This window comes from Eulemur rufifrons, chromosome 15, assembly GCF_041146395.1.
Source record: "Eulemur rufifrons isolate Redbay chromosome 15, OSU_ERuf_1, whole genome shotgun sequence".
Lineage (NCBI taxonomy): Eukaryota > Metazoa > Chordata > Mammalia > Primates > Lemuridae > Eulemur > Eulemur rufifrons.
In genome coordinates this window covers 72403541-72414291 of record NC_090997.1, presented here as the reverse complement: position 1 = coordinate 72414291, position 10751 = coordinate 72403541, and the positions used below count along the sequence as shown (strand labels likewise).

Below are 10751 nucleotides of genomic sequence, written 5' to 3'. Positions count from 1 at the left end.
ACCAATGTCTTTTATCATCTTCTTTTTGTTTTTGGTAATCTTAAGATTTAAGGATGTTGAGACAAATTCTTTTCAATTTAGTTTTTAAAAACAGAAAGAAAATAAATAAAGAATGCCAGGCACAGTGGCTCATGTCTGTAATCAAGCATTTTGTGAGACTGAGGTGGAAGATTCGCTTAAGGCCAAGAGTTTAAGACCAGCCTGGGCTACATAATGAAATCCTGTCTCTATGAAAAAAAAGAAAAGAAAAGAAAAAAAATAAATTAGCCAGGCGTGGTAGCACAGGCCTGTAGTCTTAGCTACTTAGGAGGGTAAGGAGGGAGGACCTCTTGAGCCCAGGAGTTCAAGATTACAGTGAGCTGTGATCATGCCACTGCATTGCAGACTAGGCAACAGAGTGAGATCATCTCTAATAAATAAATAAATAAAATAGCAAAATAAAAGTTCAAGCCATATGGCAAAGGAATTCAGGGTTTTGAGGGGAGTTAGTTTCTTTTACCACATTCATTCTACATGTATATTACAAAAATATTTAACCTAAATAATAATCAGAAATAATTACCTAGTTGAAAATTGTATTAAATAAAAGCCAACAGCATTTTTATATTCCTACAAAAACCCATTAAAAAGTTTAAATGAAATAAAAACAGACTGTTTATAAAAGCTCCAAAACAATAAGCCAAACAACAAAAGAAAAGGTGAAGCTTCAGGGACTTTCAGGGTCTATAACAGGAAGGACTTATCTCCAGACACTTGGAAGCCATGCGAGGGCTTAAAGGAGGAACAGAGACGTAGTTTGTATTCTTAAAAACCCCACTTTGGCTGCTGTACAGAGAATGGTTTGTGGGGCCAAGAATGGATTGGAAGTCCACTGTAGTCCAGGTATATGGAGGTAGGGAATTGAGTTGGGGTACATTTGTAAAGAGTTTATTTAGTACAGGTTCTTATGCAGAATAAGCATTAGTTAAAATTATTAATCAAAATAACTCCAAATGTATATGTTTTGTAATTTTCCTTACCTAACATGTCAAATCCAGATATAAGAAGATATTTAAGACTTTCTGTTATTTGGGTTAATTTTATTTTTCTCAATGCCCCCACTCCACAAAAATTCCTCTAACCCAGTGGAAGTAGAAGCCATCAAGTCATGAATTCTTCAGCTGCCAAACACCAAATCTTCAAATTTCTCCTAAATCCACACTAATTCTTTCCTCCTGGTACATGACTAGGAAACATTTCTCCTGCCCAAGGTTAATCATTATCTGAACAATGGATTTCAGCCCCTTCAGTCTTCTTGAACTCATCTTGATATCCTTTCTATTATCACTTCTCTCTCTAGTATCCTCAACCACTTTTTAATCTACCGTCTCCTTCTCAAGGCACTTACATGTCTTTTGCCTTTCCCATTTGAAAAGAATACCCACTCTCCTCTTCTTCACTTTGAAATTTTTTAAGGTTTGAAAGTTCGTGGTTCTCATTTCCTTATTTCCCCTCTTTCTTCAACCTCATACAATTCACTGCCTGCCTCCACTTCTCCATGGGAACTGTTTTTTCCAAGGTCACCAACAACTTTTTTTATACCAAAGAAAATGGGTACTTCTCAGTTCTCTTCCTTGCCTTCTTATAAGACTTAAACACTGTTGGGCAATCTTCCATTCTTGAAATTCTGTTTTCTTTGCTTTCATGACATTTCCCTCTTCATTTCCTTTGGAAAATTCTTCCTGTTTTCACAGACCATGTTGGGCTCATGTTATATATGCTTCTGGGAGATGATTTAAAATGAAAGTTTTAGCTAAAACCCTAAAACGGCACTAACAAGAGGTACCAAACCAAGTTGGAAACTTTTAGGAAAAAATAGCAAAAGTTCATGATTCCTAAACTTCTCATTTCTATTGAGAGAAAGAATTTTTGAAGATTTCTTGCAAATAGCTGGGCTATAAGACCACTGCCCACTGCTAGGGGGATCTCTCCATTCTCCATGCACACCTCAAACCCAGTGAAAGTGGCATGAGGAGACCTTTTAAAGAGCTTGCTATTCTTCACCTATAGTTAGAGGAATATAAGGGACTGGTGTCTGACATGCGGTCCAGAAAATTCAAAAGAGATGAGAGGCCAGGTGCAGTGACTCACACCTGTAATCCTAGCACTCTGGGAAGCAGAGGCAGGAGGATCACTTCAGGTCAGGAGTTCGAGACCAGGCTGAGCAAGAGTGAGACCCCATCTCTACTAAAAATAGAAAAAAATTAGCCGGGCATGGTGGTGCATGCCTGTAGTCCCAGCTATTTGGGAAGCTGAGGCAGGAGGATCACTTGAGCCCAGGAGTTTGAGGTTGCTGTTAGCTAGGCTGATGCCACGGCACTCTAGACTGGGCAACAGAGTGAGACTCTGTCTCAAAAAATAAAAATAATAATTAAAAAAAAAAGGATGAGTGACGGTTGACATGCTAAGGGATGAGCTGAAGGAGATAAGCTGCTTTGAGATTGCACTGGACTCCCATTATCAATGGGGGCAAAGGCTGTGTGAAGGTCCCTAAGACCAGGTGTGGGCCATGCACAACAGAAAGCTATTGTGGGATTCACTTAGGTCCTGTCTATCAGGGCCATCTGGGGGTGGAGGCAGGAAGTCGGGGGAAGGCCTCAGTGGAGGGAAGCTAAAGATATTCCAAGATTCTTAAGGCATATGAGGAAAACGTGTGCAACCTGCAAGAGGAAAAGACAACACATTATGCAAAGGAAGTACAGGTAGAGGCTCTAGTAAGAACACACAAAAGCACCCTCAAAAAATGTCAGTTTTAGACATGGGCCAGTCTCAGAAACCAAGAAATTGGTTTAGAATAGTCCCAATAAGAAATTTTCTGTTCCCATTCTCTATTTTTCTTTCTCACACTTCCAGCTCTTCCCCAGAAGAATTAGAAACAGCAACTAGTAAAAAATTAGTGAGAAAGAGAGAAGGAAGTAACCACACCTCTCCCACTGCAGAAAACCTAACTGAGGGAAGCTGGTAGCATTTACATTGAATTAAGTTGGAAACTGATTGTTACAAGGGGCAAGAATTCTCATTTCTGATTTAGAAAGTGTTTGCATTAGATCATACTCTTTTTGTCAAAAAAAAAAAAAAGAGAAAAAAACCAAAGTGTTTTCAATCTAAAGTGACCTTAAATGAAAAATGGCACTTTCAGTGTATTTGTAGGAGCAGGAAATCACCTCCTACCAAATTTTCAATGAGCAATGGGAAATAACATAAAGTGCATTATCTGAACATTCGTTTGTCCAATGTGTTCAATGTGCCAACTACACTCCCATACACCTGATGTACGACTTCAGCTTTGTAAATTTCATCACAATTATAACTAATTATTCGATGTCTGTTTATCCCAGGAGAGCTGTCTTATAGGTTTATTCTTAGACCTAAGCATTCAATATATAATTTTTCAATTAGTCTTCCTTCCATGCTACTTTCCTGACACATCATGTCCAATATCTTCTCTCAACCTTTGCTCCTGCTATTGTGCCCATCTGTGATATCTCTACCTCTTCAATTCATTAAGCTAAAGAATATAAATTCTAGTCAGCTTGAAGGCCCATATAAAATCCTTCTTTCTCCAAAAACTGTTTTTCATAGCTCTATTCTCCACTAGTCACTGCCTTCTCTAAACTTCTCTATACCCTCATGTCAATATATTTCACATTTTCACACATTGGCTTATCTTCCCAACAACCTATAATATCTTTTTGAGTGCAGACCAAGTATTATATTATTTTCACAATATATTACACTTAAAAACATTATTCATTTCCTCAAGAAATATTATTTTAGAGCCGATTTTAGGTCAGATATTATGTGTGAATTACTAAATATTCATGGATTTTGAAATAATGCAGTCTTCATAACATCTTGTACATAGGTGGAATCAGTCAATGGTGTTTCAAATGTACATTTTATAAGATGCATATTTTTATTTGATTTTTTTCTGATAGAAAAGAAGCCCGAATTAAGTTGTGCTGGATTTAAATTCTGCAGGTTTCTCTTTTCAGTAGTTTCATAGCTTCTTGGTCTGCACATATTTCAGACTGTCATTAGAAAACAGTGCTCAGGATTTGGAAAGTATCTGAAGCAAAAATTTTCTCTTCCCTTTCCTGACCCATTTATTCATGATCTCTTCCTCTATTTTTCTTCTCTATTTTGTTCTTTATTATAGTTAAAATATTGTTATTTATAACCAGCAACAGAAGTTTAAAATAAATAATATATGTACAGATATGTATAATAAACAATAAATGTATAGAAAAGAATGGTTTAAAGAAAATATGCTAAAATGTTAACAGTGGTTGTATGGGTATAAAATGTAACTATGAGCATTTTTTTCTTATTTGTTTTCTTTCTTTTTTTAGAGAAAGGGTCTTACTATGTTGCCCAGGCTGGAGTGCAGTGGCTACTCACAGGCACAACCAAGTGCACTGCAACCTCCAACTCCTGGGCTCAAGCAATTCTCTAGTCTCTGCCTCCCATGTATCTGGGACTATAAACATGTGCCATCATGCCTGGCATGGTTTGTTTTTGATAATTGTCCCGTAATGAGCATCCATTGCATGTATAATAAAGACAACGTTTCATGGTTAATTTTGTAAAGTCTGTACTCTTTTTCTTTCACTGGACTCTAAACCTAAATAAACCTCAACCTTCTTTTCATTCCACTGTTATTGCATATGCACATAAGTATGTCAACAAAGAACTGGGAAACATTATTTTAGTGAAAAGACATAGTTAACTGTGTTCATGGTATTTTATAAAATTATCCATAAAAAAGTCTGGTAATGCCTTATTCTTTGATGAGCAAACACTAAGCTAAGCCAAAATCATTTTCTAGTCAAGCATATTTAAGAGACAACCTGCCAAGCATGCTGATAACATCAAAACTAAATATTCCAGTTGCTTAAATAAATGCACTTAAAATCCCTTTAGACATCTTGATGGGTATTTACATCAGCCAAAATACAAAACTATTTTATCTGGGAAATGTTCATAGTTATTTATTTTGACTATGGTACATTGTATTATTGTGGTTTCATCTCAATTTAACAATTCAGGTAAGTATTAAATTTTGCATACTGTTAAAGAAACATAAAGCTGTGCACCTTGCAAAAATCACAAAGCATTAACATAATATGTGCGACTGACTACATGTTGCTCCTTTCCAGTAATTATAAAGTTAAATGATTATAACTGACTTTCACAGTTTTCTTAATAAAACTCCTAAAGGCTAATACCACATTTTAGTCATGTCTCTTGCCTCTAAGCCATCTCTCTCTGTTTTGTTTTTTTGGTTGGGTTTGATGTTGGTTTTTTGTCTGTACTAAATTTTTATCTCTTTGAAGCCACTACCTACTTTGAAGTTGAGCCTGGGAAAGCATTTTGTTTTAGAAGCCAAGAAGTAATCTGAGAGAGATAATCATAATTATATGTGATAATACGAAAGATTCTTCATTCTAGCATAAGCATTGCGTGCATATAAATCTTACTATTCACAATTATTTTTATCCCAGGCTGAAGAAGTATATAATAATGCCTGTTTCCTTTCTCTCATGAAGTTCTGCCCACTGAGGATAAAAGCATGCAACATATAGAAATGATAAAAATGGCCTACAATTAAGAGCTGAAAAGCAAAGTAATAAACGTTTAAAACAACTTAGGTTAAAACAACTGCAATGGCAACTATAAAAATATTAATGAAATTATTAAAAGGTATTCTTTGAAACGTTTGAGAAGTCTCATTTTCACTCATTACAGTGAAAGAATGAAAGGATAATTAGTGCTGGGATATGATCTTTAAAGTTTTAGTTTTCATCATTTCCTATAATGATCTAAATGATAATAGTAGCAAGTCTAATGAACTAAAATATTTCACTATTCTACACTAACAAAAATTATGCATTTTAACATTTATTAACTCAATAAATATTTCTCAAGTGCCTACTATATTTGAGGTCATTGTTACATTGGGGATACAGTAATGAACAAGAAGCAATCCCTACTCTCAGTGAAATTTTAAAAAGGCAAGTAAACCAGTAAGTTCAATATAATATGGTAAATGCTACAACAGTATTAAGGTTACATATGGGAATGGAAACCATTCCAGTTTTAAAGGTTTGGGAAAAGTATGCAAGACAAAGTAGCAGTCAAGCTGAGACCACCTTTCTATGAAAAATGCATTTACTTAGCAGTGGAAAATAATCCCAGCTTTATACAGTATTTAGTCAACACGTAGATGAATTAGTTAAAATAACATAGCATTTAAGGTAAGAAAAAGGAAAAGAAGTAGATGAACATTAAAGGGGAAGAAAAAAACCAAAGATGAAGAAGAAAGGAAAGTATAATTAGACAAGAAAACTCTTCTTATTTCTTCTCTTAAAAGTTGGCCTCCAAAATCAAAGAGAACAAGAAATAGAAGCACAAATTCAATCTTTAATGAAACTAGAAGACATTTGTAACCCCATTCCCAAAAGATTATAAACTTAGAAAGGTGATGAAAAAATGGAATATGATTTAGCAGAGAGGAAGAGAAGAGAGAGTTCAAATCTATATGTGTTTTTTTTTTTTTTGTTGAGACAGAGTCTCACTCTGTTGCCCAGGCTAGAGTGCTGTGGTGTCAGCCTAGCTCACAGCAACCTCAAACTCCTGGGCTCAAGCAATCCTCCTGCCTCAGCCTCCCAAGTAGCTGGGACTATAGGCATGTGCCACCATGCCCGGCTAATTTTTTCTATACATTTTTAGTTGTCCATATAATTTCTTTCTACTTTTAGTAGAGATGAGGTTTTGCTCTTGCTCAGGCTGGTCTCAAACTCCTGAGCTCAAACGATCCACCCGCCTCGGCCTCCCAGAGTGTTAGGATTACAGGTGTGAGCCACCGAGCCTGGCCAAATCTATGTGTTGAGTACAAAAAATTCTTGATGCAAAATAATCTAGTTTGTTGTTCAGGTCCCCTGGAAATCTCGGTAATTGAAGGTATCAGGTATCTCTGAAGGTGGCCGTGCCAGGGCTTTAAAGACAGCAAGAACATTTGCAAATCTTTAAAAGGAGTAGTAGGATCCTGAGTTTGCCTCTTCTGTGTGCTATTAGGCAACTAACTATCCATCAGGTACATTGCAGGAAATGAATTTTTTTCCCAAGAGAAATTTAACCTGAATTGTTTCACAGTTGGAAAACATGATCCAAAGCAATTCTGGAGTAAGACATTACACTTAATTTCTGGGTGGTGATGGGGAAAAGGTGAGACAGAATTTAGTAAAAATCTACTAACTAAACTGTGAAGTAAACAGCTCCCAGACCTATACCACAAAATGCCAGCTATCAAGTTCATAACTTCAGAGCAGGAGTCTAGAGGATCATTCTCTAGAAACACTAAACCATGCTAAAAAATCACATAGGTCCACCAATCCAATGGGCAACCAACACAAAGAGCTTCCAAGCCCTTTATTGGTGTTTCACTCTTGAATATGCACAGATCATCAGAGAACATTGAGGGACAGTTTGAAACATGAATGACAATAACAAAAACAAACTGTAAAGTACACTTCAGAAAAAGCTAAGATGATACAAGGAGAAAAAGAAAATGTTGAAAGAACTATGATTAATATCCTTGGAAGACAAGATAATTTTACTTTTGTAAAACAAGATTAGGATTCTATGAAGCTGGGAATAATCATAAGACAAAAAAGGTGTTCTTGAAAATTGAAAATTATACCCCAAATAAAATACTCAGTAAATATGTTAGAGCATAAAGTCAAGGAAATCTAGAAAATAGAATTAAAAGGCCAAAACCAATAATAAATAGGAAACCAAAAGAAGAAAATTGGAGAACTGATCTAAGATGTAACACATTCAACAAATATATATCCCAAAAAGAATTAATAAGGAAAAGAATGGAGAGAAAATTATATATTTTAAAAAAAGGCAGAGAGAAATATTTCCCAGAATGAAGAAAAAAAGCCTATAGAAAGGGCTGGGTGTTCAGTAAAATTAATGGGGGCAGTAGGCCTCATAACTGTGCACTTTATTATGAAATCTCAAAAAAAAAGTTTGAAGAGAAGATCCTAACAGCTTTCAATGTTTTAAAAGATAAAATTACATAAAAGGACTGGGAGTGAGCTTCTCAATTATAATCATAAATGCTAGAAGAAAAAACTGCCTTCAAAATTCCGATAGAAAATAATTTTTAATGCTAAATTTTATAGCCAATAAATATTTATCAAATTGCACAATATTTAGAAGTGTGTACATAAACACCACAAAATAATTTAAAATGTTGAAAATAGTTGCCTTCTGCAGCAATACTAAGAACAAAGGAGCTATGAAAGGAGAGGACCTCTGGTTTTATCCAAGCTTTTTTAGAACTATGTGCATGTGTTGCATTGATAAAGGTAAACATTTTTAAATATAATAAAAATGTTAAAGGATATCTAATACAGTTTGACCATATAGCTATACATAGAAAGTAGAAGGCGACACAGCTAAGACTTTTGTTTTCTATTAGTTCCTTGACTTCGCTGGCCTTTCAACCAGCACATCTTCTGTTAGTGAATCACCAGCAATTGCATAAACACGTTTTCTCTTCAAATTGCCAATCTCAGTACAAGCACAAGTGCAAATTGTTTAGGAAATTCAATCCTGTAAATGTTGACAGAAATCTTAGGACATTTCTATAAAGGATTTATAAGTAAAATGAAGAGGAAGCAAATATACCTTTCTTTTGAGAGTATTACATAGCATGTGGCTTTCTAAGTATACTTGTAAAAAATAAACCATCTATAAGAATTATCATTTTTCTCTTTAAAGATATTTTTACATTGTCAAGGATCCCCTGATCCACCTGCCAACAATACTCCAAATATTTTGCATTGATTTCCAGTGAAGCTGACGTTTAAAAGTTAGTATATACCAGAAACTCCAGTAAGTCAGGTAGACATATTTTTTCCTTTAATCTCTATAACCTCATGAGATAAGCATTATGTTGAAAGCAGAGGTTCAAAGAGGTTATATGATCATCCATGGTCACACAGTTGGCATGGAACTCAGCCTGGACCTTCTGCCTCTTGCTAAGAAGAAAGTTTTTTTTTTTTCCTAATTAGTATGTAACGTTATAAGGTTTCCAAATATTTGTTGAGTAATCTAGATCTTTTATGTCAACAGAGATTAAATGTTCCTTTTACTCAGAAGATTTATTAAACCCAATTTGATACATTTAGTCTGCTTATGCCTCTCCACACCAACACAATCAAATCTAAAGTAGCAGAAACAGGATTAAAGGCATTTTCAATTCTTAATAGAGTCCAAAATTAAGCTTCTACATGCTTATATATGGAGGAACATATGATGATATCTGCAACTTACTTTAAAATGAATTAAAGAAGTAAAATGGATTGGTAATGAATAGAAGAATGGAGAAGTGGCCAGATACATGATAAAACAATTATAGTAAAATGTTGATTGTAGGATATATGAATATTCACCGTAAACTTTTTTCAACTTTTCTATTTATTTGAAAGCCTTCATAATAAAATATTGGGGAAAAAAATCAAAGCATCTAGACCACACTAATATTTTTATTGTTTTGGGGGGGGGGTCTTCTGGTAAGGACCAGAAAACCTGCTAGACAAATTCTAAAAGAGCTGTAACATTTACCACACTAATATTTAATAGAAATATAATGAAAGCCACAAATTTGAGTCACGTATATAATTTTAAATTTTCCAATAACCATGTAAAGAAAGAGAAAAGAAACAGGTAAAATTTATGTTAATATATTTTATTTAACTCAATATATTAAAATATCATTTTCAACATGCAATCAATACAAAGTTTAATAAAATGCTTTATATTCCTTTTTTTCATAAGTCTTCAAAACCTACGATGTATTTTCCACTTACAGCATACCTCAATTCTGACTAACCACATTTCATGTGACCATGGGCTACTTTACTGGCAGTACAGATTTTGGTATAAATACAACTGGCTACCATGTTCGTAAACTCATTTTAAGCAGTTATATAAAGCAAATACAGTAAAAGAGAAAAATAATTTCATAGGAGAATTATGTAATAAATTGTGATCATTTTATAGTAAATCTCTCAAATAAAAAAATCACCTAAAAGTTGTAAATATTTCAAAACATGTATTCTATTAAGGTTTTTCTGCTTCTTCTTGGGAATAGGATATAACCTATTTGACAGGTGAATATGAAATAAGGCCCTATGAATCACATTTTTTTTTTTTTTTTTTTAGTTACAGGGTCTTACTCTGTTGCCCAGGCTGGAATGTGCAGTGGCACAATCGTAGCTCTTTGAAATGATCCTTCTGCCTCAGCCTCCTGAGTAGCTGAGACTACAAGAGCATACCACCACACCCAACTAATTTTTTTTATATTTTGTAGAGGCAAGGTCCTGCTATGTTGCCAGGCAGATCTCAAACTCCTGTCCTCAAGCAAGCCTCTTGCTACTGCTTCCCAAAGTGCTGAGATAACAGGTGTGAGCCACCACGCCCAGCCAGAATCACACTTTTTAAAAGCTATAAAACTTTTTTTCCAAACCTTAAGAAATATTTTACTAAATTTGTGGCATTTTTCCAGCATTTTCATTGTTTTTCCTCTCTTAAATATCTGCTATGATAATATACTTCTCATTACTAATATCATAGCACACCTTAGACATGAAAGACATCACACGTAGATGACACAATTTCTTTGTTGTCTTGAGTTG

The 10751-nt window shown here is 34.7% G+C and overlaps 1 non-coding gene across 1 annotated transcript; it reads right to left on the bottom strand.

Moving 5' to 3' along the window:
* Positions 1-9614: 9614 nt before the first annotated feature.
* LOC138396158 (U7 small nuclear RNA) lies at positions 9615-9676 on the bottom strand. The gene has a single exon (XR_011235630.1). It is a non-coding gene; the product is annotated as a U7 small nuclear RNA (small nuclear RNA).
* Between the last annotated feature and the right edge of the window lie 1075 nt (positions 9677-10751).